At 42.1% G+C, this 24,248-nt stretch overlaps 1 protein-coding gene across 13 annotated transcripts in view; it reads left to right on the top strand.

Moving 5' to 3' along the window:
• CELF2 (CUGBP Elav-like family member 2) overlaps positions 1-24,248 on the top strand; it is a 563,459-nt gene that overhangs the window by 339,576 nt on the left and 199,635 nt on the right. Inside the window, exon 1 of one of the 13 annotated variants that reach the window (XM_062609317.1) lies at positions 4,196-4,396. The exons of 11 other annotated variants lie outside the window; for them this stretch is intronic. The gene's annotated coding sequence lies outside the window, so the exon portion shown is untranslated. Of the gene's footprint in view, positions 1-4,195; positions 4,397-13,846; positions 14,020-24,248 lie in introns of those variants that run through there. One more of the 13 variants, XM_062609315.1, reaches the window with a different exon arrangement.

Below are 24,248 nucleotides of genomic sequence, written 5' to 3'. Positions count from 1 at the left end.
CCGTTGGTGCCTCTTTGCTCTCACAGTTGGTATTATGGTGATAATTAGAAGAACTCAGTGTACCACCAGTGATTCTCCCTGCACAGATATTGGTGTTCACCCTGTGTGATGCTTGGTTGTACTGCAGAGGTGGTTGTCTACCTGTGGATCCCTGAATCCCGGTGACCTGTAGACTACAGGTCAGATTGTCTTGAAAAGGGACTGAAATAGGAATTATCAACCCTGGCTCAAGCAACCCACTCTGAAATATGAGGCTGTGATCTCGGGTTCTTCTGGCCCCGTGACAGAGGAGAAGGGGCACCCCAGGGATGTTCATCTCTTCCTGACCTGCAGGAACAGATGGCTGTGGAGGGCCAGTTTCTATCTATTGGTGAGGGAAGGAGCCAGTGATGTGACCTACACAGCCTCAGACATCAGGGCTTCATGTATCTGAGACAGGACAAAGTGCTGTATGGAGACATGAGTAGAAACCAGGAAATGGAGGCATTATAAAAATGTGCTGTTTTAATGAATGTTTTCAAAGCAAACCAAAGCTGTAGTCCCAGAATAAGGCAGTCTACAAAGATGCCGGACTTCAAAAGCCAAAAAGGAGGAGATTTCAGTGTACAGAATGCACAATATATAAAAATACATTTTTTGAAGATTTTTATAAATTCAGAAATCAGAGTCAAGAAGGAACAGCAAGAAGAAAAGAAAAGGTGAGTTGAGAAGGAACAAAGAGGGGTTTCAGGGCTTTCTTTGTTGTTTCGGTTTGGTTGGGCTTTTTTACCGCTTGTCAAAGCCTCCTGCAGGGACTCTCCATTACTTGGCTCTAAGAAACTGTCCTAAGAAATGTCTCGCCTCGCAGGGATTAGCTGCTTGTGAATGTGCTAATTTCTGATGGTAGTTCTGGGAGTGTATTTGCTTTCCTTGCTGATAGCGACCGTGTTAGCCAATAAAAATAATTAAATTTATATTATCTAGATGTAATTGGTGATTATGCCCTCTAGGTGGGAAAAAACCGCTTTCAGATGAGCAGAAGCCTATATTCTCCATTCAAATGACTAAACTTCTTTAATTTCAGCAAAAGTGGACTGCAGGGAGAGTGGTATCCCCCAAGCCTGCAAAGAAAGGGCATTAGCAGCCGTTTCCTAAAGTAATTTATAGTATAGTTCATTGTATTATGCCAACTCTAACAAACTTTCTCCTCCTTTACTGCTAGCATGGCTGTAATTCCAGATGCTCCGCTGGGAATCTGGCTCTTGGAAAGCTAAGTGATTTATAAATTTTTAAGAAGTGATGCATACAGCTAATCTAAAGGAAAATGGGCTCTTGCAGCCTGTGCACCTGCTGTCTGGGAAGGGAGAGGCTTTCATGCAGGATTCCTCTGCCAGAATGGGAAAACCCGGACAGTCTTTAAGGTAGCTTGGTTTAACTTGGTATTGATGAAAGCCCCTGGAGCCTCAAGCCCCTCAGTTTACCCAAAATTGGTTAAAGCAGAGATAAGGATTTTGCAGCTTAGTCTTGCATTGTAAATATGAATTTCCCAAATCCTGGCTACTTTGCTTTCTGTGCAGAGGCGCAGTGTTTTGTGAAACCGTGGTGGCCTTTAGTTAGGTTAGACTCATTCATCCCTTTTTGCATCCCTCCCCAGCATGCTTTTGACATGGAAAACAAAAGTCTTGTAGGAAGCAATCTGTGAGCAGCCTCTTTCCTTCCAACTGTGACTTAGGGGCAGTGGAGAAAAGAAGTGGGGCTCAGGAGGGCTGCGGGGCAAGGAGCCTCAGAAGTCTTCCTTGGTCAATTCATACCATAGTAACCTAATGTTTGCTTTTAGAAATTGCCTCTGAAAGCCTTCATGTATGATTACCCATGACAAACATACACTTCAAAATGTGCCTTAAGAGAATTCAATAATAATCCATTTACCCTTAGTTCTCACCAAGGTCTAGGTCAGAAGTTGCGTGATGATGCAGATGGCACCTGATGCGGCAGAGAGATGGAGGAGAAGCTGCTCTCTGCCCTGCTTCAGTTGTTAGTGTGTTATTGTTGCTAGAGAAACACAAAACCTTGGACTGGGATTCTGGCAGAATAAAAGCCTTTCAATTCATATTTGATCACATTTAAAGGAGGGGGAAGGAGGGACCTTGTAAAAACCCTGTTCATCCACTAGAGAGCATATAGGCAGTGCTGCTTCTTGGAGGAAATAAAATTGTCAAGCTCTTACTATACTCATAATGCAATGCAGTTTAAATGTTTACTGCTGTTCTACCAGTCATGGTTACGTGTAGAGAAGAGAAGCTGTGAAAACTGGAAGAAGGCTTTGCAAATATATATAACTTTCATCTTCAAAAGCCTCTTAGCTACTTGGTAGCGTTTAATATCTTCTTGTTCTTAAAGAGCGTTCCTATTTCCCCCCATGGAAATGTTAAATTATTTACAAAGCTCCTAAGAAATCCAAGATTGGACTCGAGAAGGTGCAGAGCAGATCTCTGCAAGGGCATCTTAGGGCTTTTGGAGAATTCCGGTGTTTAATTTCTAGCTGATGTAGTTGGGAAGAAGCTTCTGCAAACAAACTGATGCGGGGCTGCCCATTCTGCAGGTGATCAGTGCAAGAAGCTGGGGCTGAGAAGGTGATCTCTGAAGTTTAATGATGTTAGTGTTGACTCTTCAATATTTCATGGCTGTTACTGTTTTGCAGTGATTTGAGTGCTTAAGTTATGGAGCACACTTTTTTCCTAATTAATTATTGTTTTTACCCTGTAAACTGCCTCCTTCTGTGTGTGTACAATACATGTATGTAACTTCAAATTTAAACCATAGGGATTTGCATGCATTAAATGAAAGGTGGATGGTGATAGACCCCACTAATTAATCTTCCCCCCTGCCCCCCCAGTGGCAATACTATTTGTTAATACAGGTTAGAGGCTGTTTCTTCCAGTGGAATAAGCCGCTGACTTCCTCTGTTGCCCTTGTTAACCTTATTCCCTCCGTCTATAGGTTACAGATCATTCCACTTACACTTGTAACCTGCTGTGAAAGATAGGCATGAAAAACAAGTGTATAAAACCCAGGTAACTCTTGTGATATGTATCTTTTCCTCTGGTTTCTTTGTGCTTGTCTTATGCTGTGGGTGCTAAAATTGTTCATGGTGAATTTGGTAGGTTCATACAGAGCAACATGGGTTTGGTGCAGCACAGATGTAGATTTATTTACAAGGCCTTTCCTGGTATATTTTTACTTGCGTGCCATGAATCTGACTTGGTCGTTGTCAAAATACTTGTGTAGTATTTAGACACTGGATGGATTATCCAGAATAATGAATAATCTGGTCAGGTTATTATTTGCCCTTAGCATCAAACAAAACACTCTGTTGCCTTTTGCGTGTGATCAATGGATCCACTTACATTATAAACTGGAGTTGGGAGCAGAATTATATCTTAATATCTCTCATTGCAATAAAACGACTGTTAAAGTCCATTACTTTTCTGGGGAAAAAATGGGATGTATTTAATTTTAACTGCCTCAGTAGTGTACTGGTGCGTATATAAATCCTGATGAATGAAATCAAGCAATTAGGATTGGAAATGAATAACACAAGGCATCTAGTCATTGTGGAGACTTTGCATTTTGATTCCGATTGATTTCTGTAATATTTGCTAAATGCATATATATCAGGAAGGGCTCTATATCCATATGCTGTACTTTAAAAACACCAGCATGTAGACTTCTGGGATCTAGATCTGTGGTTTGACAGCGTATTATGATTTAATTTCAGTGATCTGAAAAAATGCGCCATTCAAATAGCTGACGCAGAATTTGAGCACGTCTGTTCATTGTTCTCTTTTCCAAGGTTTTTTGGGAATTACACTTGATGCCTAACACTGCAGAGTCAGCTTACATTTCAGGCAAGGTTATTTTTCCTCTTTGAATGACAGCAAGTATTTGGGTGCATGCATGCAAATGTGACATGAAAATGCGAAGCTATCTGCCGTACAGTTTTGTTTCTGCCTTTTAATTGATATTTGGATGATATAAAGCGAGCAACTGCCATATGACAATAAAGTGGACCAACTTTCCCAGCTGGATGTCATATTTTATGAAGTATGTAACCAGAGAAACTGTGAATTATGTAAACAGCTAAATAGGATTCAGGGTGTAACTTATTACCCCTCTGGCTGGAAGGCACTGCTTGTTACTTGCGCTTTCTGAAGCAACATTATTCTGGCTGTTTCTCAGAAGTGCTCAGCTTTGTTACTGGAAAAGAAAATAATTCAGGGAGTGAGTGCTGTACTTCTTGTTTCCTATGGTGAAGGAGTGGGAGGTTTTGGAAGGCTGGAAGTGAGTTGTATTGGGTATGACTTCTGAACAGTTGACTGCCATGCCTTGAGTGTGTCTGCTGCTCCGCTGCCTCCAGGTAGGGACTGGGATGAGCTGGGTCGCGTGTGAGAGCTCACACCGAGGACAGATGCTGCTGTCTGGGGCTGCTGAGATAAGTGCTCGGTGGGCCAGTTTGGGGTGGTGGTTTTGTGTTATAATCTGTTATCTCACCAAGGAATGTTTTATTTGCTTCTTGGTGTGTCCCTTTGTGGTTTTGTGCCTGTCTTTTTCAATTAAACTGAATTGCATACTTTATTTCTACAAGAAATCTGGAGAGGGACTTTTTAGAAGGGCATGTAATGACAGGACAAGGAGGAGTGGCTTTAAACTGACAGAGGGTGGATTTAGATCAGACATTAAGAAGGAAGTTCTTTACTATGCGAGGGTGGTGAGACACCAGAGCAGGGTGCCCAGAGAAGCTGTGGCTGCCCCATCAGCAGTGTTCAAGGCCAGGTTGGACACAGGGGCTTGAAGCAAGCTGCTCTAGTGGAAGGAGCCCCTGTCCGTGTCAGGAGGGTTGGAAGTGGAAGAGCTTTAAGGTCCCTTCCAACCCAAACCAGTCTGGGATTCTGTGATACAGTTCTTGAAATACCCCTTTCCTGATGTCATGCATTTGCTCTACTGCATAAACCTAATGCAACGTCACTAAAATAGACATTTTACATTTTATCCTCAATATAAAACTTACTACTTTATTTTTTCTGCTTTTCAACTTCGCTGCTTTTCACAATGCATCTGCTTTGCGTGCTCATTGCCCCTGGATTTGCTGTTGGATCATGTGCAGCACGTTCTTGTTTATCAACCATGAGAAGTGTAGTAGGTGCTCTGTGGAGGCAGGCAGACATCCTGCAGTAGCATTCAAGTTGTGTCAGGAGCTTGTACCTATGTGAAGGTGTGTGAGTTGGTTTGGTTTTAGTAGTAAATACTCTTTGGATGGACAAGATTTGGCAAAAAACTTTACTCTTGTGCTAAAAATTGTGTGGCTTGACATCACTGCTCAGAGCTGATAACCTGAGTCACAGTAGCTGTCAGATTAGTATTTGTGGAAGGTATGCACATCAGAACATTGTCCATATCCATGTGTTACTGGGCTCTTCTGTTATGATGGGGCAGTATTGAGGCTTTGAGCAGCCTGGTGTAGTGGAGGTTGTTGCTTCCCATGGCAGAGGCTTGGAACTGGATGATCTTTAAGGTCCTTTCCAACCCAAACCATTCCATGATTCAATGTTTCTATGAATATTAGCTGCTGATGTGAGCTAGGTTTCTTATTCAACAGCACCTTGTGATTTAGGGCTGAATCTTGAATGGAGAGCAGTCCAAGAAGACAGCATGAAGAGAGATGGGACATGATGGTGAATTTATCAAGCCTGCTATTTGGATTTTAATGTTAACTTTTTTTTACCCCCTCCAAAAGGCCTGGTGTGTCAGGCCTAATGAAACTTCTTGAGCAAATACCCCACATCTGCTTCTCCTGCTTTCCTTGTTCTCGATTAGAGCACAGACTATAGGCAAAATTGTGGTAGTGGGCAACAAGGTCAGTATTCAAGTTTTGAAACAAATACTTTCATATTTCTTCCCTTTTTTTATTTCTGAGTTTTCAGGTTCTATGTTTTTTGTTGCCTTTTTTTAGTTCCTTCCCCCTCCCCGTGTGTATTTTGAGTCCTTCAAAGCTGGCAGTGCCATGCAATGGGGGAGATGACAGTTCTCTTCAAACCTTTCCAACCTTCCTTTCTAGGACATGATTTCCTACACTTTTACATGTGAGTCTTATGTAGGGAGAAGAAAGAGCAGGGAAACGCAGCTGCGTGGCTGGGAGAGGGAGCCTTGCTCTTGCTACAACTGCAGTGAATGGCAAACCTCTTTCCCGAAGAGCTGGCCAGATACTTTCCTGCTCTTGCAGCTAGCAAAAGGCACTTTCTGTTTCAAAATCCCACAGAAAGAACAGGAAAATACCAAGAATTAGAAAACACCTGCATTACCCCTCTTACAAAACCTTCCCAACTTGGCAGATGAAGCATCATGTATACACCACCAGGAAGGTTTAGGTTTCAACTCATGGGTATTTTCCTGCATAAAACCTTGTTCCAAGTATGTGGGAACAGCTTATAGAGTAACCCCATTGGTACAATACATTGTGAACTAATCTTTTACCATAATCCAAAGGTTTTGGAGGCAAAAAGCTGAATGTTATCGCAGTGATGAATCGCAAAGATCTTGTGCTGCTGGGTGCTGTGACCTTCACACAGGAAGCTCTGTTACATCATGTAAACAGGGTGCACCACAGCACAGATGTTTGCACTGTGTGCCTTCCTCGGTGTTTGTTCTCATTTTGATCCTTAAGGTCTGCAAGGCTGGGCAAAAATGACCAGAGAAAACCAGTTTACATTGGGGGTGGAGGGGAAGGTCTTGGAGAACCTCTGCAAAAGGATGAATTGTGGGGAATCTGAAAACTTGTAAATAGCTCATCCTTCTCCAGCCTTCCCCAGCACACTTTATTGTTGCATAAATTCCAACTTTTCCCTGTTAATACAATTTATTACAATTCTGTGATGTTTCACTCCAACATGAACTTAAATCTCAGTTTAATATAGTAGCCTTTAGGCAATATGGAAAGTGCTTGAAAATTCAGAAATTTAAGAATTGGTGTTGAAGCTGGGTTTCAATCTGTCAGCATTCAGGCAATGGCTTAGCAGTCATTGCCCAGCAAGTCCTGTTGCACAATGCAAAACTATCAGGCTTAGCAAGACTGTATTAAAAATGCAAGCAAGCTGAGTTTTCGGTTGCTTTCATGTTTTTAGCTTTTAGATTGGAACTACAGCGTGACTGTAAAGCTTCCTGTCTAGGTCTCATCATTTAGAACTTTTCTTTTTGTGACTGTGATAATGTGTTTCCACTTACTCGTTGCACTGTGAGGTCATAGGCATTAAAAAAAGAAGCAACATTTGGGAGACTGGAGAAAGTCAGTTTGATGTGTTCTGTGGAGTACTTTCATACGCATAAGGACCTTCATGAAGAGAAGGAATGTAATTTTCCCCCCTTTTTATTAACTGTCAAATGTCTTAGGGTGAAAATTGGAAAGTGTTACAGACTTCAGTACTCTGTATTCAAGTTCTGCTTTTAAAAGCTTGTGGCAAGGTTTTTTCTATCAATTTGCTAATTTCAAATAGGTTCCCAATTCCAAATGTCCCATTTTTGTGAGGTTTTGTGAATCTTTTCCTGTTATTATAGTCGATCTTTGTGTTCTGTATGTAATCAGTCAGTTATGGGGAAGAATTACCAATATACTTCTATACAAACTCCATTAATATCTCTGCCCTTCACAAAATAACACAGAGACCTTAAAGATAGTGCATATAATTTTTAAAGGCTAATTTTGTTTCAGTGTTCATACAGCAGGTAACAAGCACTTAGCCTCATCTCAGGCCCTTTTAAAACACCTGGTTCTGCTTCATGGTTCCACTGTTGGCCATGATGAGATATTCAATAATCTCGTTTTATTTACTACATTTTTAAATGGTTTTGTCCTGCAGTCCTCATGCAACCTCCTGCTTTCAGTTTGAATTTTAAGTCCAAGTGATTTTTTTACTTGTTTCCAGCATTTGGTCTGTACCAAAATTCAGCCTTTTCAACATTCCCAGATTTCTTTCCCCAGCTGTGTTCTGCAGTGAGTTCAGTCCCGCTTTTCTGTATTAGTTAACCTTTTGCTCTATAAATATTCGTTGATGGAAATTTTTCTCGCTTGGCTTAGGTTTGTAATAGTCAGTGAGTCAAGGCTGATAATGAAACCCTGCTGCCAGCGTGCCGAGGAAAGCATTAAACCACAGCTGTACTCCTTAGTGCTCCTGTCTTTACCTGCCCCTATCGCATACCATTACACTTGATTTATCCAATGTAACATGATGCTTATACAAAGCCAAGCGTGGTTGTCATAAGACCTTCCATTTTCATGCCTTCCTTATCTCTGTACCAGCTGCATTTTCCCCAGTTCAACAAATAGCTCCGATGCAAAGCTTTCAGAGTAAAAGGAGCCAGGACTGAATCTGGGCAATGTGGATTTGGATGTGATTTGGTTTTTGCCTCCTCCCTTTCAGCCTCTTGTATTTTATGTGATGTGAACTACCTTGGTTATCTCAGTACCGGAGAAACTCATGAGCAAGACTCGCCCCTGTGTAGAATATCCTGTCATCTACACATGCAAAAGCCTTGGAAGCCCAACTGCAGCCATCTCAATTTTGCATTTCCATGTACCTGAAAACTTTAAAGCTAAACAAAGTAGTCTGGCAAAATATGCATGATTCTTCCATACAAAGTCCCACCACGAGACTTCCTCTTCAGGCTTTGACATAAACCGGCTCTAGTGCTAATCTTTGTGTTGGATCAAGCTTAGAGTAAGTTAACCACTTACAGTGAGTTAAGCAAAGAAGGCTTTTATTTGTATCTCCCTGCAAATTAAAACAGTCAAAGTTTAGATTAAGATAAAACAAGTTGCATTGTTGGAAGGTGCTGCTAAATTCAGGTCATTAAAAATAATATCATGCCTTTAGAAGTCTTCAAATTGAAAAATGCAAGATTTCTGTGACATAGCAGAACCTAAAACCTTAACCAGATGCATACTTCTTTGTCTTGAGATCAAAAGCTTCTGATAGTCTTGTTTCATGGTTTAAATGTTTTTCATTGTAGTTCTGTGGGCTGAAAACTTTGTCCATGTTGTTGAAGTGAAACCTGAGGATCCCCTGTAATCTCATGGGGTTGGTTCTTTCAGTTTTGATTTTGGTTTGTACTGTGCTTTTTGCATGACTTGCAGTCAGAATATGAGTGTCCTCGTCAACATTTCAGTAAGCAGGGGTCAAACTGTAACATGGAAAACATAACTTGCATATTCATAATTGCATACACTGTTTCAGAAGAAAGTCTTTTGTTAGACTCTCTCCATTGTTTAGTTAATAGTTCATGGGCACCATGAAGATGTCACCTGCTCCTTACTGGTGTATTTTATTTTACTTTGGATAAGCCTATGTATTCTTTCAGACAGGAGTATTAATGTAATCTATCTTTGAGTGATAGAGACATGGGTTCAGTGCCTAAAAGAAGGGATGGTAGCATCATATAGCTATAGAAGGAAGAAATCCTTGAAATGCTCCATTCACCTATGCAGATAAACTGACCAGAGATTCAGTCCTGAAAACACTGATCCAACTTTACTGTATAATCTATAAGTCTATAAGCACCTGCCTACAAAAAAAAAAAAAACAAACCCCAAACCAACAACAAAAGGGCAGAAAAGAGAAAGTTAATGAGAAGAGATCTGGGGGTATTTGAAAAGATGAAGCAACGATAAAGAGTTACTGTACTGAAAGTAAGGCAGTTTTGTAACAGTAGGGAGAAAGGAGATGGAGCAGAGAAAGCTAATGTAAACTTTAATGAAAACTGATGTGTTTTCCATGAACAGCTTTAAGGTTTGGGGAGGGAAAAGCCATATAATGAAGAAAAACCAACCAAACAAGGCTCTGTGATCAGTGGTAGTACAGCCCACAGATGCAGCCATTTGAAGATGAAGAAAATGAGGTGTGATGCACTATTGCTTTGGTCCAATTTTTGGCAAGATCTTTGTCACAGATGACTGTGCTACGTGAATGTCTGAAGGTCTTGGCTCTGATCAGCTCCATCCTGCCCTGAGCACAGTGATAGAAATGTTCTGAAGTGCTTAGTCTAAGTACAGCAAAGCTAAACCTGCCTTCAGTTGGGGTAGTTGCAATGGTGAATCAGGCCAACGCCTGAGGAAGGTTAACAGTCTCAGGGCAGACAAAACGTCAGGGGTGGAACAAACCCCCCCTCCTGATTACTAATGAAAGCAAAGCCTGCAACTTGGTTTCCCCTTTTTCAGTAGGGTGTGCTTTATCAAAATTGCCACCATTTGCTTGCAGAGATGATGAGCCCCAATCACACTGCAGGACATCCAGACAGCCGGGTTGCACAGAGCATGGCATCATCTATGCAGCAGGCGGTATGCCATAGTTCTGGGAGCAAAAACCATCCAGTCCCAGAGGCAGCATGAGAAACTACTGCTGAAAAACACAGGGGCTCTGCCAGAGCTCTGTATGGGGCAAATGCAAATGCACTTGTAGGAAACAAGAGGTGAGTCAAAACCAGAGCAGCAGAGCCCAGTGATGGGTTTGTCCTTGGAAAGCTCTGAATTTCAGGTAACGGTGCTTCCTTCCCCACCAAACACAACCTCTTTGCCAAAGGGAACTGTAATTTTTATGAATGCCTTGAATTGCAGCCAGGTAATTACCTCCAGGACATTTTCATTTTGCTAAATGTTAATCTATAGGAAGTGTGTGTGTGTAAGCTACAGATTTAATAGTGTCATAAACAACCATCTCGATTTAGAAGCCTTTAGAAGAATGATGTTCCTAGGTTCAGGGAAATACTCCATTTCTGTAAATGCTGATCCTAGGAGGATACTTTACCTTTGGATATACACCATGCCCATGTACAAAACTCAGCACGTTGTACTCTGTTCCTGAACTACCCAAAATCAGCTTTGAGTTGCATTGGCCTGTTGTAACAGTGCTGAGTGTCAGTTCATTGCTTGTCACTTTTCACCAATAGAAGCCCAGCATCCCTGCTGAAGAGCCTATTACCTCAAGCTTTCAGATTTATTTTTTTCACTTCTATTAATTTATTTCCTGCATTCCATTAAAATGGCATTTACAGGTCAAAGAACAGTGAAATTATTTCATTTGAAAAAACAACACATAACCCCTCAAAACAAGAGCAAAACCCTCTCTTGTCTTTATTGATGTACACTTTGCCAAAGGTTTACATTTTCCACATCTGTTGGCTTCCCATTGTAGTTTTTGACTTGCATGTAAAATTGATGCAGCAGGATAAACATTCTCCCAGCGCTGGAGTAGGGGAGCTTAATAATAGCTCAGATTTATTTTTCCCAAAGTATACTGAAGCAGCCTATATTTTTTATGATGTCACAACTCGTGGAGAGTTTGACATTACCGCATTAACTGGTAATGTATAAACGCAACGCTAGTGTACTAGAATTAAAACATTGTATAATGACCTTCCCTTGGTTCAGCCATTAAAAATACATTAATACTCTTTCTTGCAAAGTGGACCTGACAAAATTTATTCCTCAGTATCTGGTTTGTGGTTTTTTGTGCGGGTATCTGTGTTTATTTTCTGGAAAATTATTCTGAGTTTGTCTTTTGCAAAGTAAAACCTGTCAACATCTCATGTGCACTTGTATAGCTTTTTTTTTATTTAGAATAGTAGCCTGAAGAAGGAAACTCAGTCTTCCTCTTTGTAGCTTGTACACAAGTCCTTGCGTTGGTTTGCTTTCTCCAGCGTTGTGTGGTTCAACATACCCATTTGTAAAATTAGAATATTACCCATCTCACGTGCAAATTGAGGCTTAATTAACAGATGTTTGTGACTGCTTTCACATCCTCCTAAGAATCCCACTAAGTGAGTGCAAAGCAGTTGTTGCTGGGAGATGAGAACAACAATGGAACAAAGGCTTTATTGGAGATGGGGTGAGGTTTACAGGGGGGGTTTGGAGCTATTTTTCTTTATCACATACTTTGATACCTTTTTAGAACTCCCTGTTTTGTAGTAGTTGGGGCACAAGATGGTAAAAGATATATCCCATATAATAGGTCTGCTTCCTGCATCTCCCTTCTACATCCCGCATGCATTAAGGTTTTAAAGCTTTAAAAAGCAAGCTTGGAGTTGAACAAAAAGGCTGCTAGAACAGCAATGGGCATGTCAGAGCACACTTGAAGATAACAGCTGTCAGGACACAGGAGATGAAAATGCAACCAAGTATAAAGGCTACAGGAAAACTTGGCCTTGGGCATTTTGCTTTCACTTCAGTGGTTTTAACCCTTTGCACACCATTTTTAAAGTTGGGGGAGCACAAAGAGGAGAAAAGCCTTTGTGAGTTGTTTCTGAAAACTGAAAATACACAAGTAACTGGTAAATAGCTGCTGGGTCACCGTTACAAAGTACAGCAGTGCTGCATTTAGACAGCTTGGGTTTTATCTGATGGTGAGCAATGTGTTTCCTCATACGGGAACTGCTGTCAACCCACTTCTAATCAGTTGCAGTTTTAGTTTTGTGTCTATATTAAAATAGCTTGGCTTGAACAGGAAGTGAAAAGAAATGTCTGATCAAAAACATTTCTATAAAGCAATATCTCTCTTGCTTTAGTTTCATCGAGCATCTCCAGTCTGATATTTTTCATTTTACCAACTGTAATATATTTTTCATCAACCCCCTGATTACAAAGATACATAAACAGTTCATGAACCATATGGGGAAGTCTTCCCAAAGACTTAGCTCTTTAAAATGTGTAAGTGCAAGTATGACTCAGGAGACTGGTGATAAAGAATGGAAACTTTCAGTTCAGTTGTTGTTTCGAGTCCACCTTGATTTGGGAGCAGCAACCAAAAATACTCCTTCCTGATGACCATTCAGGGGCCTGTGTGAAAAGGGTTGGTGGTGTCAGTTACTGCAAGTAAGCAGTCACATATTTGGAACATGCCTCAGCAGAGACCAATATACCTCCCAGCCTAGCCACGTAAGCAGGACAGTGCTTGATTTGTAGCTAAAATCTGGTCTGTGACCCAGCAACACCTCTCTGCGCCGAGCCTGTTGCTCCTGCGCTTTCCATCTGTATTAAACCCAGTTAAAATGAGAACAGCTATACAGGAGCTTCTGCCAGCATCTCTTTCCATGCCTGTTGTCTGAAACAAAGCCTAATTGTCACAACCCCTTCCTTGATATTTTCTTTTGACTCACCCAATATTCTACAGCCTTGATATCTAGAGCATAAATGCCAAGGCTGAAACGTGCATTCCATTAGAAGATGACTCTTGACTGACCTACATAACAGTTCATTCATGAGATAATGTGACCTGGAGTCATGGAGATAGAAGTCAGTTGATTGAGCTGGGTTGGCTGTGTACACTGCAAACTCTCCAGTGACTGAGGAATCAACCTCAATCTAAAATTAGACATACGCTGTACATTACTGAGAGCCTTTCAGACCCGGCTCCGTTTCGGTAATATTTCTTTTATGAGATGGGTGTATAATTTGTCACATTGTAAGTCTTTAATGATTAACTGTATTAGCATGAAGTGCTTAGGTATCAAATAAAACGAACAATTAAGTGATTTATATTTAAGGTCTGCTCTCAGTTCAGGGCTTAGGTAGCCAGTCTGCCATGAAGGGGCGAGAGCGCGCGTGGTATTTACCACTTCCTTCTGACAGCTACAAAATGGTGCTTTTGGAAGATGAACCTGCTAGTGCGTGTAAATCCCAACTGACTATTAACTGTGCTGCAAGTTAATATGTGTATTTATATTAAGGGTTATTGTGTGTTGGTAGCGAACCGCAGGATATTTTTCCTAGCTTTTGCCTACTAGATTTGTGAACTCTCAGCTTCCAGGGGAAATAAGAAGTTAACCAGTGAGTAAATGCCTAAAGCGTAATGATGAAATGACACTTTCTGTAGTACTAAGCCACAGAGGAAGCTCAGATAAGGGTTGTAGGTCAGAAAGGAACCTTCAGGAACATGCTTGCAAAGTGAGGCGGTTCAAGAGAGGCGGTAGCTGTCCCTTCCAGATCTAAGGGGCTGTGAGGTATTTGAATGATTTTCTTATCCTTTCTCGTCTTAAAGATTCATTACCAGAATAATGTGAAATTATCTCGTGTCTTTTAGGGCACAAGTTCCTCTTTTTCTTTGCTTTTCCCCTCAGTAAGGGTGGTAGGAGAAGTCGCAGCAAGCCCTTGGTTCCTCTTGCATAAAACCGCTTAGGCACTGACTGGTGCATGTTGTGATGAAGAAGGGGGGACATTTTATGCAGGGAGGCTGATCTTCACAACACAGGGCACAGCACTGCAGATTTTAAGGTTTTCTCTTTCAGTAACGCCTCTTGTGTTTTTTACATGTGCATTTAAAAAGCAGGTTGCGTGCTACTTCCTTCTCTGCCTCTTCGGTATGCTTGTTTGGTGTTTAAGTCCGTGCTGGCGCAGTTATGATCCTCACTAAGGGAGGGTAAAGATGAATCAGAGAGCACAGGAGCTGGCTGTCAACTGTCCGGTAGGAGGGCTGGGGAGAGTCCTTTGACACTTTGGGGAGTTTTTGTGCTTTATGTTGTATAACAACTAATAAGGAAGTGACTACCTGGCTGACAGTGAACTTAATCTTTCACTTTGCAGTGCTTTCATATGATCCATTTCTTTTATGCTGCGTCCACATGGTTTGGCTTTGAGTGAAGAAATTGTTGGGCAGGCTGGCAGAGGGGAGCAGGAGAGAAACTTGCCTTCTCACAGGAGTTTTTGGATTTAGGTAGATCACTCTGGCTGCAAGCTGAGGCTGAAATTGCACAGGGCCCAATTAGTGCCTGTTACCTTTCTGTTTGCTCGTGATTAGTTGCAGAGTCAGAGGTTTAATTAAGCAGAAATGGGGATGCAGTGTTAATGTTCGTTATAACTAAAGTCGAAACAGCTGTTTACCTTGCCAAAGCCTTGTGTATTAATGTCCATAAATCTCCCCCCCCTCCGAGGAGTGCTCGGGGGAAACATCCCCTGTAACACGCCTTCCTGGATATCCTGTTATATCATTTTACATACTCGTTTTCGCAACATTTCCTAATCATATTAATTAACACATTAGGGTATAATTCTTATTGTCTACAGAAATTACCTCAATTAAAACTATTAACATATTATCATGATTGTTATATTATTACCACTCGCTTTGTTACTACTCAAAAACTACTCCAGCAAACACGCATGTCTGAAATGAACATGAAATCGCTGTGGCTGTGCCTTTCCTCTTAACCAGTGGGTCAGGTCTCGCTGTAAACTTCCTGAATGATGTCTGTGTCTGTGCTGTGCTTTCTACAGTAAGAAAAGATGGAAGGGGCCACAAGATGAGCCTAAAAAGAGCTGGTCTTGATCAGCCTCTGCAGTGCCTTACAGGAGTGTGACCGCTGTGCAGGAACATATGGGAAGAGTAAATGCTGCAGAGGAGCACAAGACAGTAATGGATATAAATTGGTCATATTTATGCTAAAATTAGTAGATGTTTTGTTTCGTTTTGGTTTTTTTTCCGTGGTCAGAGCTGTGAGGTTTTGCCTGGCTGCCTTGTGGAGGAATGGAGGCAAGAGGCTAGCTTTAATAGTGGACATTGCTACCAGCAAAATCTTCTTTACAGGCAAGACAAAATGCATCCTCTGTGTAAAAGGCAAAAAATTATCATTACTGTAATTGAAATCTTAATGGTCTAATCAAAGAGTTATTATTAGTTCAGACCTACTTCCTAAGAGAACAGAAAGAATACTGTTACAGGGGGTAGAGCTTCAATAAAAATACATTTTCAATGGATATACACACATTTCTGAGCATCTAGCTCTGCCTGTGGTGTTTTGCTCACCTTTACTGCATGGGTCGTGAGGCTCATGGCTTTAATTTTTGGTGCTGGGGGTGGTTATGGCAAGTTGTCAGATACCATGGGCTTTACTGGAAGGGATATGTTGATAGTGGGAGTTTCTTCTCCCTCCTTGCCATGAGGAGCAAGGTGATTTCTTCATCCTCACTCTGGGCTGTTTTAATGGTTTTCTGTGTTTTCTAACATGCTTTTACACCTTGCTCTTTCTTCATTGGATTGCAACACTGCATTACCCCTGAAGTCAGTATGGATGCGATGTCTTATGTGTGTTGGATACTCCATCTTTCTTAGCCCTAAACCCACAGGTTTGCATTTCTTCAGCCAGCTGTAGTTGAATTTTTATAGCCCTGGGTCCTGAGTGTCACTCTGTGCCCTACCTGATACCAGCTCCTGCCTCCACTCCTCTGTACTGCCCTGTGTGTCACCTCTTCCGAGGTCTCATCTATGATAACGGTGTCTGTGTTCCTCTGCACGCTGTCATTATCCTGGGATCATAAATATTTCATCCTGCGCAGAGTAACTACTTGTTACTACTGTCTGTATAAAAATTACACTTAAACCCCACGTCATTATGCGGAGATAAGCAAAAGTAAAATAAATTAGGCAACAGCCACCTGGTCATTAGGAAAATTGCTGCTACAGCTAAAGCAGCGAAAATGAAGCTCCAGGCTGGGCAATACAAGTGTAGACAAGCCTGAAATGCCTGGGGCCTGAGGCCATGCAAACTCAGCATAAAGTCTGTGGCACCAGCAACGCTGTTTACTGGACTACAGGGCTTGAATGTGATGAATGAGGTCATTATTTGGGTTTACCCATATTGGCTGGGGACCAAGCTTGGTGACACAGGATGTCATTTCTGGTCTCAGGTTCCTAGCAACACCTTAAACTGTTGAAACAGAAAGGGAATACTTTTCCCTTTACAGAGCAGATGTGTATTGGCACACTATTAGCAGACAACTTGAACAGAAAACAAGAAAGTTCATCTAACTGGGGCAGATAATTGCTGTCATTATTCTAAGCCATACGTATTCTATTCGTCTTCATGATATTGCTGTGAAAAAGCTGTTATCCTCCTTTACAGATAGATAGTACTTATCTACATTTGCCCTAGGATGCCTCTGTTGTCATGGAAAGACATTTCTACCTCCATTTTAGTCCACCTGAAGTCTGAATTGCCCTCTAAAATGATTATTTCTCTTTACAGAGTAGGAAATCCTGCACATGTAGATTTAATAAATCTGAGCCAAAGAGATTAGAGATTTGTCTGCAGCAGATGAGTTTCAGAGCCTGTGCTTTCACAGCTGTTGCTAGTAACTAGTTTAGCTTAAATTTATTTCATATATGGTCTATATAGGTGACTGTCGTAGTTTAGATTGTACTGTTTTACCCCAAATGAGACATGTCCATGGGAAGTCTGTGGACATGGAGCATGGAAGTCAGTTCTCATATTTCAGACGAGAAGATAATCCCCTAATCATTTCTTGTCAACGTAATGCAGTCAGTGGCACTACTCAGTTCTTTTCAGTTTGGCCATCACTCCAGACTGTTAAACCATCTGCTGATGGCAGCCCAAAGGATGACAACATAATCAATTACTATAAAAAGCTAAGATGCCTAACATCTGCTCTTCACCAAGCTCAAGCATCTTCCCCGTATTGATGTTGTGTCTTCTCTTGACACAGTAAGAGAAGATGCGTGGTCTGAAGTTCTTGCAAATTCAGTTCATTTGCAGCTGGACCTACATTCCAAGCATCCATCCTCTTGGGAATTTTAGGCCTAAATAGGGAATAACAGTATAGAAGAGAGAAGACAAGGATGGGAGAAGCCAAGGGCATGAGAACAAATAGTTTCTTCAAATCCCATCTGAAATTTTCCTGGCCTAGGTGAAAGGCCTGAATCTACTCGTTGTTCATTGTGACTCATGAAGAAATACCTGATGGTGGCAAGCAGGATTTTGCAAGACCGAAATAGAAACTGCTGCCTCTTCAGAGCCACATGGCATTATGTTCTGCATAATGTTTTAATCAAATAACAGTTTGCTTAGTAGCATGGACCATCTTGATTAGTGCAACAGAATGCAAACGTATTCTGGATAAGATTATGCAGCTCTGAAGGTGCTGGTAGGCAGACACTGTTGAGAAAATATACACATAATATTTACCTAAAACGTTCCTGGGGCCTCCTTTGGTGTTATTAGTCTGTCGCAAAAATCTGCAAGCACACACTTATCAAAAACTCACTGCAAAGCATTAGGTGGTTACTGGAGTCAAATATAGCAGGGTGGGTGCCACAGTAGAGCACAGTTAATGGTTGAGCTGTGACTTAACTTGCATCCAAGTGCAAACATAATTAACTTAGGAAAAGTTCTGAAGCCAGCGTGGGAGGTGTAGCCTGCTTGGAATGCAGGATCCCATCCTACTCCTTCACTCTCCTGAAGTAAAACAATAGGAGACAGAAGTGCAGAGCTGACTTCAGGTTAAAAGGTGTAAACCAGCCTAGTAGTTGCCACAGTGTTCTGCTCTTTATCATGATGCAAACGTATGCAGCTAAGTGACCTAAGAGAAAAGACTTCTGGAATGCAGGGCTCCTGGAGGTTGTTATGGCACTAACTTGTGGGATTTTCCTTACATTAACTAAATAATATGAGTTGATTTCTAGTTTTCTTTCTAAGTTTGCTCAAAGCTAAAAATCTCCTCTTAAGACATGATTTCTCTAAGCATAATCATAGAATCATAGAAGGGTTTGGGTTTGAAGGGACCTTAAGATCATCCAGTTCCAACCCCTGCCATGGGCAGACACACCTCATACTAGACCGTGTTGCCCAAGGCTCTGTCCAACCTGGCCTTGAACACTGCCAGGGATGGGGCATTCACAGCTTCCTTGGGCAACCCATTCCAGTGCCTCACCACCCTAACAAGTAAAGAACTTCCTCCTTATATCCAATCTAAACTTCCCCTGTTTCAGTTTAAAAAGCGTCTCTGGCTGACATCTTTAACCTAATGCAGAAAACAGAATTGAACCTGTAGCTGTCACTGTCTCATCCCAGCATGGCAACCAGCTGTGGCTGACTGCCTATAACAGTCTGTTCTCCTTTTTAAAGGTATTATTTAAAGCGTTATCTTGTAGAGGAAGGTGTGAGAATGGTCTGTTTGGCTGCATAGCAGTGTCAGTATGTTCATCTCCTATAGGGTAGAGGCAATGTTTCTAATTAAGCTGGGGCTGAATGGACTCTCCAGGAGAAGCGAGGTGAGGTTTCTAAACAACTTAAAAGATTTGGTTCAGAACAGTCATTAATCAGACATTAAAAAGCGATTGCGAATGCCATTACTTTCTGTCCACCTCCAGTGTTTCCCAAGCATGCCCCTGAAAGTTCGACACCATTCCGCAGGTTTAATGGTAATTTGAATGCAACAAATTGTACCTGCAAAGCACAGATGTTGAAAGCTGAAAAATCTGAAGGTGCCGTATGTTTCCTGTAATTGAAAGCAGGTGCCCTGAAGGAAGCAGAGATTCTGTTTCACTTTCTGAAGTATCTAGTTGGCAGAGCAGGCAAAAAATACCCTCTAAAGCGTCATTCGCTAGGACTGGGTAAAACAGATTAAAACTGTTGGTTTATGATGGCTCTGAGGGGCTCCAGTAAGGGCACCACAGACAAAAGGAATTAAGTCGCTGAGTTTAGAGTCCTGAATAAATTGAACTGGATGTATTTAAAGGATGAGATGAGGGGGAAGAGCATGATAATGCTGCTTTGTGCAGCACTGTAAGCCAGGCCCACCAGCTCTACTGCCTTGGGTCTCTTCCACTCTGCCACGGGGATGGGTGCTGCATCCCAGGTCTGCATCTCCCAGTTCTTCCACCTTCTGAATACTTCTGTTGTTGCTTCACTGAACACACACTATAGTAGACTACCAACCTGTCTTTTGCCTCGGTCGTTGTATATAAAGAATCCATACCTAAATATGAATAAAAGCCATGGAAATTTGTGCTTTCACAGATGAATCTGTGGGTAACAGTCTGTACTGCGAAGCCTGCAGGACAGTGAACGGGAGAGAAGTGTCCTAGCTGCAGCTCTACCTGCAGATCTCACAAGGCTTTAAGGAGGGCTTTTTTGTAGGTCTGTGCCTCTATTTATGGACAGTGGTAAAACTCCCAAGGGTCCTCTAAGAATAATTCAGTTGATGTTTGTGGGTTTTTTGTGTAGTTTGTAGTACTTTTAAGACACGTAAGAGCCAAATGTTATTACCCCATGGAATTTAGCTGAATTGCGTTCGAGCTGAGCGTAGCCAGTGGGTGTAGGTAGTATTTGACACATAAAGACAGAAAAAGAAAATAACAGAAAAGCAACCCAAACCATCAAAACTTGCTCATGCTACACACCAGCTTTGTAGTGCTGCAAGTTTGAGCAAGCCAGACTATATCCCCTTCCGTCCTGTGTTTCTGTAGCTGAAGCAAGCTCGGAAGGAGGAAGCAACTTTGATCAGAACATTTTTCTGCTCTTTCTCTAATGAAAAAGACAGTGCTTGGCACGGTGTCGTTGTGCAGTTATTTCATCTCTTCCCCGAATGCTTCTGTTAACTTCTGAAAGTGCTGGCTGACCTTTGTGCACCAGGCTCAGGGCTCCTGCTCTGAATCTTTGACTGCCCTTTAAAGACTCTGCAGCGCTTTCACGATGCTCTCTTTCTCCTTGCATTGCCCACAGGTTTTTCTTTCCTCCTCCTTCAGCAGCAGGCAGACATTTTGCAGGAATTTTTCTTCTTTAGCCTATTGAACCACCTGAAAGAAAGAAGAAATGTCTTTTGTCCACATTGTGACAGAGATCATAGCTTTTGCTGAGAGAATGGAGAATTATGTTTACTACCTTTCACTAATGGCCAAGAATAGACAGGGAAATTTGCATTCCCAACAAGTGGAAGAAAAGGCATGATTTTCAATAGATACTAGTCAGGTTTTCTTTCTTTTTGACACTCTTAAGCTGACTTAATATTAGATCTAATTCCAGCCAAAAATTTAAAACCTAGGAATTTAGTGACTGTCCCCATCATTTCTCTGTATAGCTTCCTATACATGAAAGGTCAGTGTCAGTCAGGCTGTACCATTTGGCATGAAGATGAATATAGAAGCTAAAGAGGATTTAAAAAATACATGATCTGGCATTTGAAACTGAAGTCTGGGAGTTGAGTCCTGCCTTTATTCCTTTCTGCTGGTGACCTAGCAGTTTGTCTCTTAGGGGTTGTGTTTACAGATTAGTAGTCTTTTTTGTCCTTGTGGAGAAAGTCTTGCAGTGGCTGAGACAGATTTTTGGCAGGTAACAGAAGTGTCTGGGTGCTGCTACCACTCTCTGTAGAGGCATCTACGTGCTGCAAGTACACAAAGTAGGGTTAATGCTTTCCACACCTCGCAGAACCTGAAAAAGGAGTCTGTTTACCTAAAAATCCTTGGCAAGGCCATCTGGTCCCCTTGTTTCCTACTATTGACTGTAGGAAGAAGGGAAAGTGGCTGGGTTACTAATGTGGTACTTACTGAGGCTTCTGTAGCTCAGTGAAATCTGTCTGAGCGTTAGTGCCTTAATTTTCCTATCTGTGAAACATAGGTTATGTCTTGCAGTGGAATCATGATCCTTACTACTTCTGTGTTCAAAGTGCCTGGAGAAAGAAGGCAGAGCTAAAAGACAAGACAATATTCTGATCAGTGTGGTGTTTACTCTAAAATCTAGCCTGGAAGTCTAGTGGAGATACATATGTGGACATATACAGTATGAAAAGTAAATTAGCACTAGATGTCTTATGAGCCATCTTTCTTTGTGCAGTAATGCTTTTAGGTGTTAGTGCTGGGTATGTTTGGAAAGCCCAAGTTAAGTGTTTCCAATCAGTCTTGGAAATATCCATTTTAATGTACACAGCAAAGGTGGGGGGACCTTTATTTATTATTTGAACGTTTGCAAGTAGTCAGGGCTCTGTGCGTAGTCCCTCTGCATCTGCTGACCTGCTCTTCTTTGTCTTTAGCTGCTCACTTTTGGTAATTGTGTTAACTTTTCAATTGAAAATGCATGTTATAGACTACTGGGCATCGTTCAGCAGTCAGCCAGGCTGCAGAATCGACCACTAGTTCTTCTCACAAATATTACAACAAATGACAAATTTCCAAACTTCAGAGCTTTGTATGAAATAGAGCCTGTGTGAATAAGCCACGTCTTCGTGTCATCTGTTTCAGGTCGTTTGAGTGGGGAAGTGTTTCTATACTACAAAATTAGCCTTCACTCCTGGGGTTTTCCTTTGTCTGCAGTACCTTCTTTGGCAGCAAAACCAAAGGGTCTGTGAAAGGCTGACCTCATTGGTGCTCAGAGACCCTAACTGAGCGCCAAATCACTCTTAAGAGCGCTTCCTTAGGTGCTACTAAAATTTTTTGTAACTTCAACCAGTGCGATGTGATGTTCTGGATGACTCCTACATTTATACCTGCATGTTTAATTGCATATCTAAGTGATAGTGGAGGGTGCTACTTTTCCCTTCAAATGTACATTACCTTGCTTTAGTTTTCTTCTTTATGATTTTGTCATGCATGTATAATATCAGCTTTTTCCCATGTTTAAAGTGTGAGCTGAGTTTGCAGTTTGATACTGCAGTTTGAATACATAGAGTTTCTCTTCTGTTTTCAGGTGGAGAGAAATCAAGTATCTACTTTCTTAGGATGCCTAGATTATCAGGCACTGTAAATAGCCATCACTCATTCCTACATCCATGTTGTCATGCAGAGAGCAAGTATCTCAATCCCTAATAGCAATTACAAATGGCAGATTGGCATTTGTATCAAAGTGGAACAGGTTTACTGAATGAAATGATGATCTGGTAGTGTTCAGCCTCTGCAAGAAAGCTGTTCTTCGCTAGTAGATAGCTCTTAATTTATCAAAACCAAAGGACTTTGATACTCTCTTTCCTGTCACGTAAGGCTGAGCTGCTGCTGTGGTACATGAGGTAAGGTTATGCTGCCCCTGGAGAAATAATTCACTTTTGTCATACTCTCTGATGTTTCAGTTTCATCCCTTCATGATGCGATGGCTTTCTGTTGTCACTTCTCATTTCTGTAAGGTATTACTAAGTGCTCCTGCTGCTAGTAGTAATGGGATCCTGTGGTAACTCAGGTTGGAAGGTCCCTCAGGAGTTCCCCAACTCAACCTCCTGCTCAGAGCTCTGTCAGACCAGGTTGCTCTGGGCTTGATACAGATTGGTCTTGAAAAAGTCCCAGTTTGGAGATTGCATAGAGTTTCTGGGCAGCCTGTTCCAATTGTTGACTGTCCTAATGGGGAGAATATTCTTCCTTGTATCCAGTAAGTTACTCTTCTTTTAACTTCTGTGTAGAGCCATAGAATCATAGCATAGTTTGGGTTGGAAGGGACCAGCACACACACGACATGAGTGCAGATCAAGGAGAAAACTCCACTTTTATTTAATGCAAAGACACTTGGAAAGTGGCAGCTCTGGAGAATCCAGCACCCCCACGGTGTCTGTATGCTGCAAGAGCAGTGGACATTTAGGCAAAATGTGGACCTTCAGCCCCTCCAGTTAATCCCACTGGCCCCTCAAAGACATCCTGTCCCGATGCCCCATGGCTGTACATGGAGAACCTGGGGGATTCAACTTCCATCCGGACCGGGCATGGTGATGCTGCCTTGCCAGGAGGCAGCACAGTGACATGGGGTGGCCAGATCCCTGTGTCACGGTGGGGGCCACACCAGAGCTTTTGAGGTGCTGTCCCCAAAGGGGTCCCTGTGCCCAGGGGCTGTCCCTGCCCTTGGTGGCCATGGCACAATGGGGATATTCTGCTGGGCTCCCTCCCTGTGCAGCAGGGTCCTGGTGTCACCACGGCAGGGCCAGAGTCAGGTCATAGCATGGCCTTGGCCAGGGGCTTATCCTGCTGTGCCACAAGCAGCTCCATAGCTGAGGGCAGCGCTGCCTGTGCTCAGCCTGGAGGAGTCCAGCAGAGCCCTTTTCCATATGACATAGGGAGACTCTGTCCAGCCCATGGCTTGGTCACTCCAAGTTGTTCCTTCTGGGATTAGAGTTTATCATCCACTGAAACTAGAAAAATGTGTCCTAGTTATGGCTGGGATAGAGTTAATTCTCTTCCTAGCAGCCGGCGCAGTGCTGTGTTTTGAATGTAGTCCGAGAATAACCTTGATAATGCACTGGTGTTTCAGTTGTTGCTGAGCAGTGCTTATCCTGATCAAGGACTTTTCAGGCTCTCATGCTCTGCCAGTGAGGAAGAGCACAAGAAGCTGGAGGAAGCAGAGACGTGACACCTGACCCAAGCTAACCAAAAGGGTGTTCCATACCACAGCACATCATGCCCAGTATAGAAACTGGGGGGAGTTACCCAGAAGGGTTGGCTCACTGCTCAAGTCAGGCTGGGTATCTGTCA

This window comes from Pezoporus occidentalis, unplaced genomic scaffold (assembly GCF_034315485.1).
Source record: "Pezoporus occidentalis ecotype Australia unplaced genomic scaffold, CSIRO_AGI_Poc_V1 ctg136, whole genome shotgun sequence".
NCBI lineage: Eukaryota > Metazoa > Chordata > Aves > Psittaciformes > Psittacidae > Pezoporus > Pezoporus occidentalis.
The sequence above is the reverse complement of the archived record's forward strand: the minus strand, read 5'-3'. Positions and strand labels throughout refer to the sequence as shown.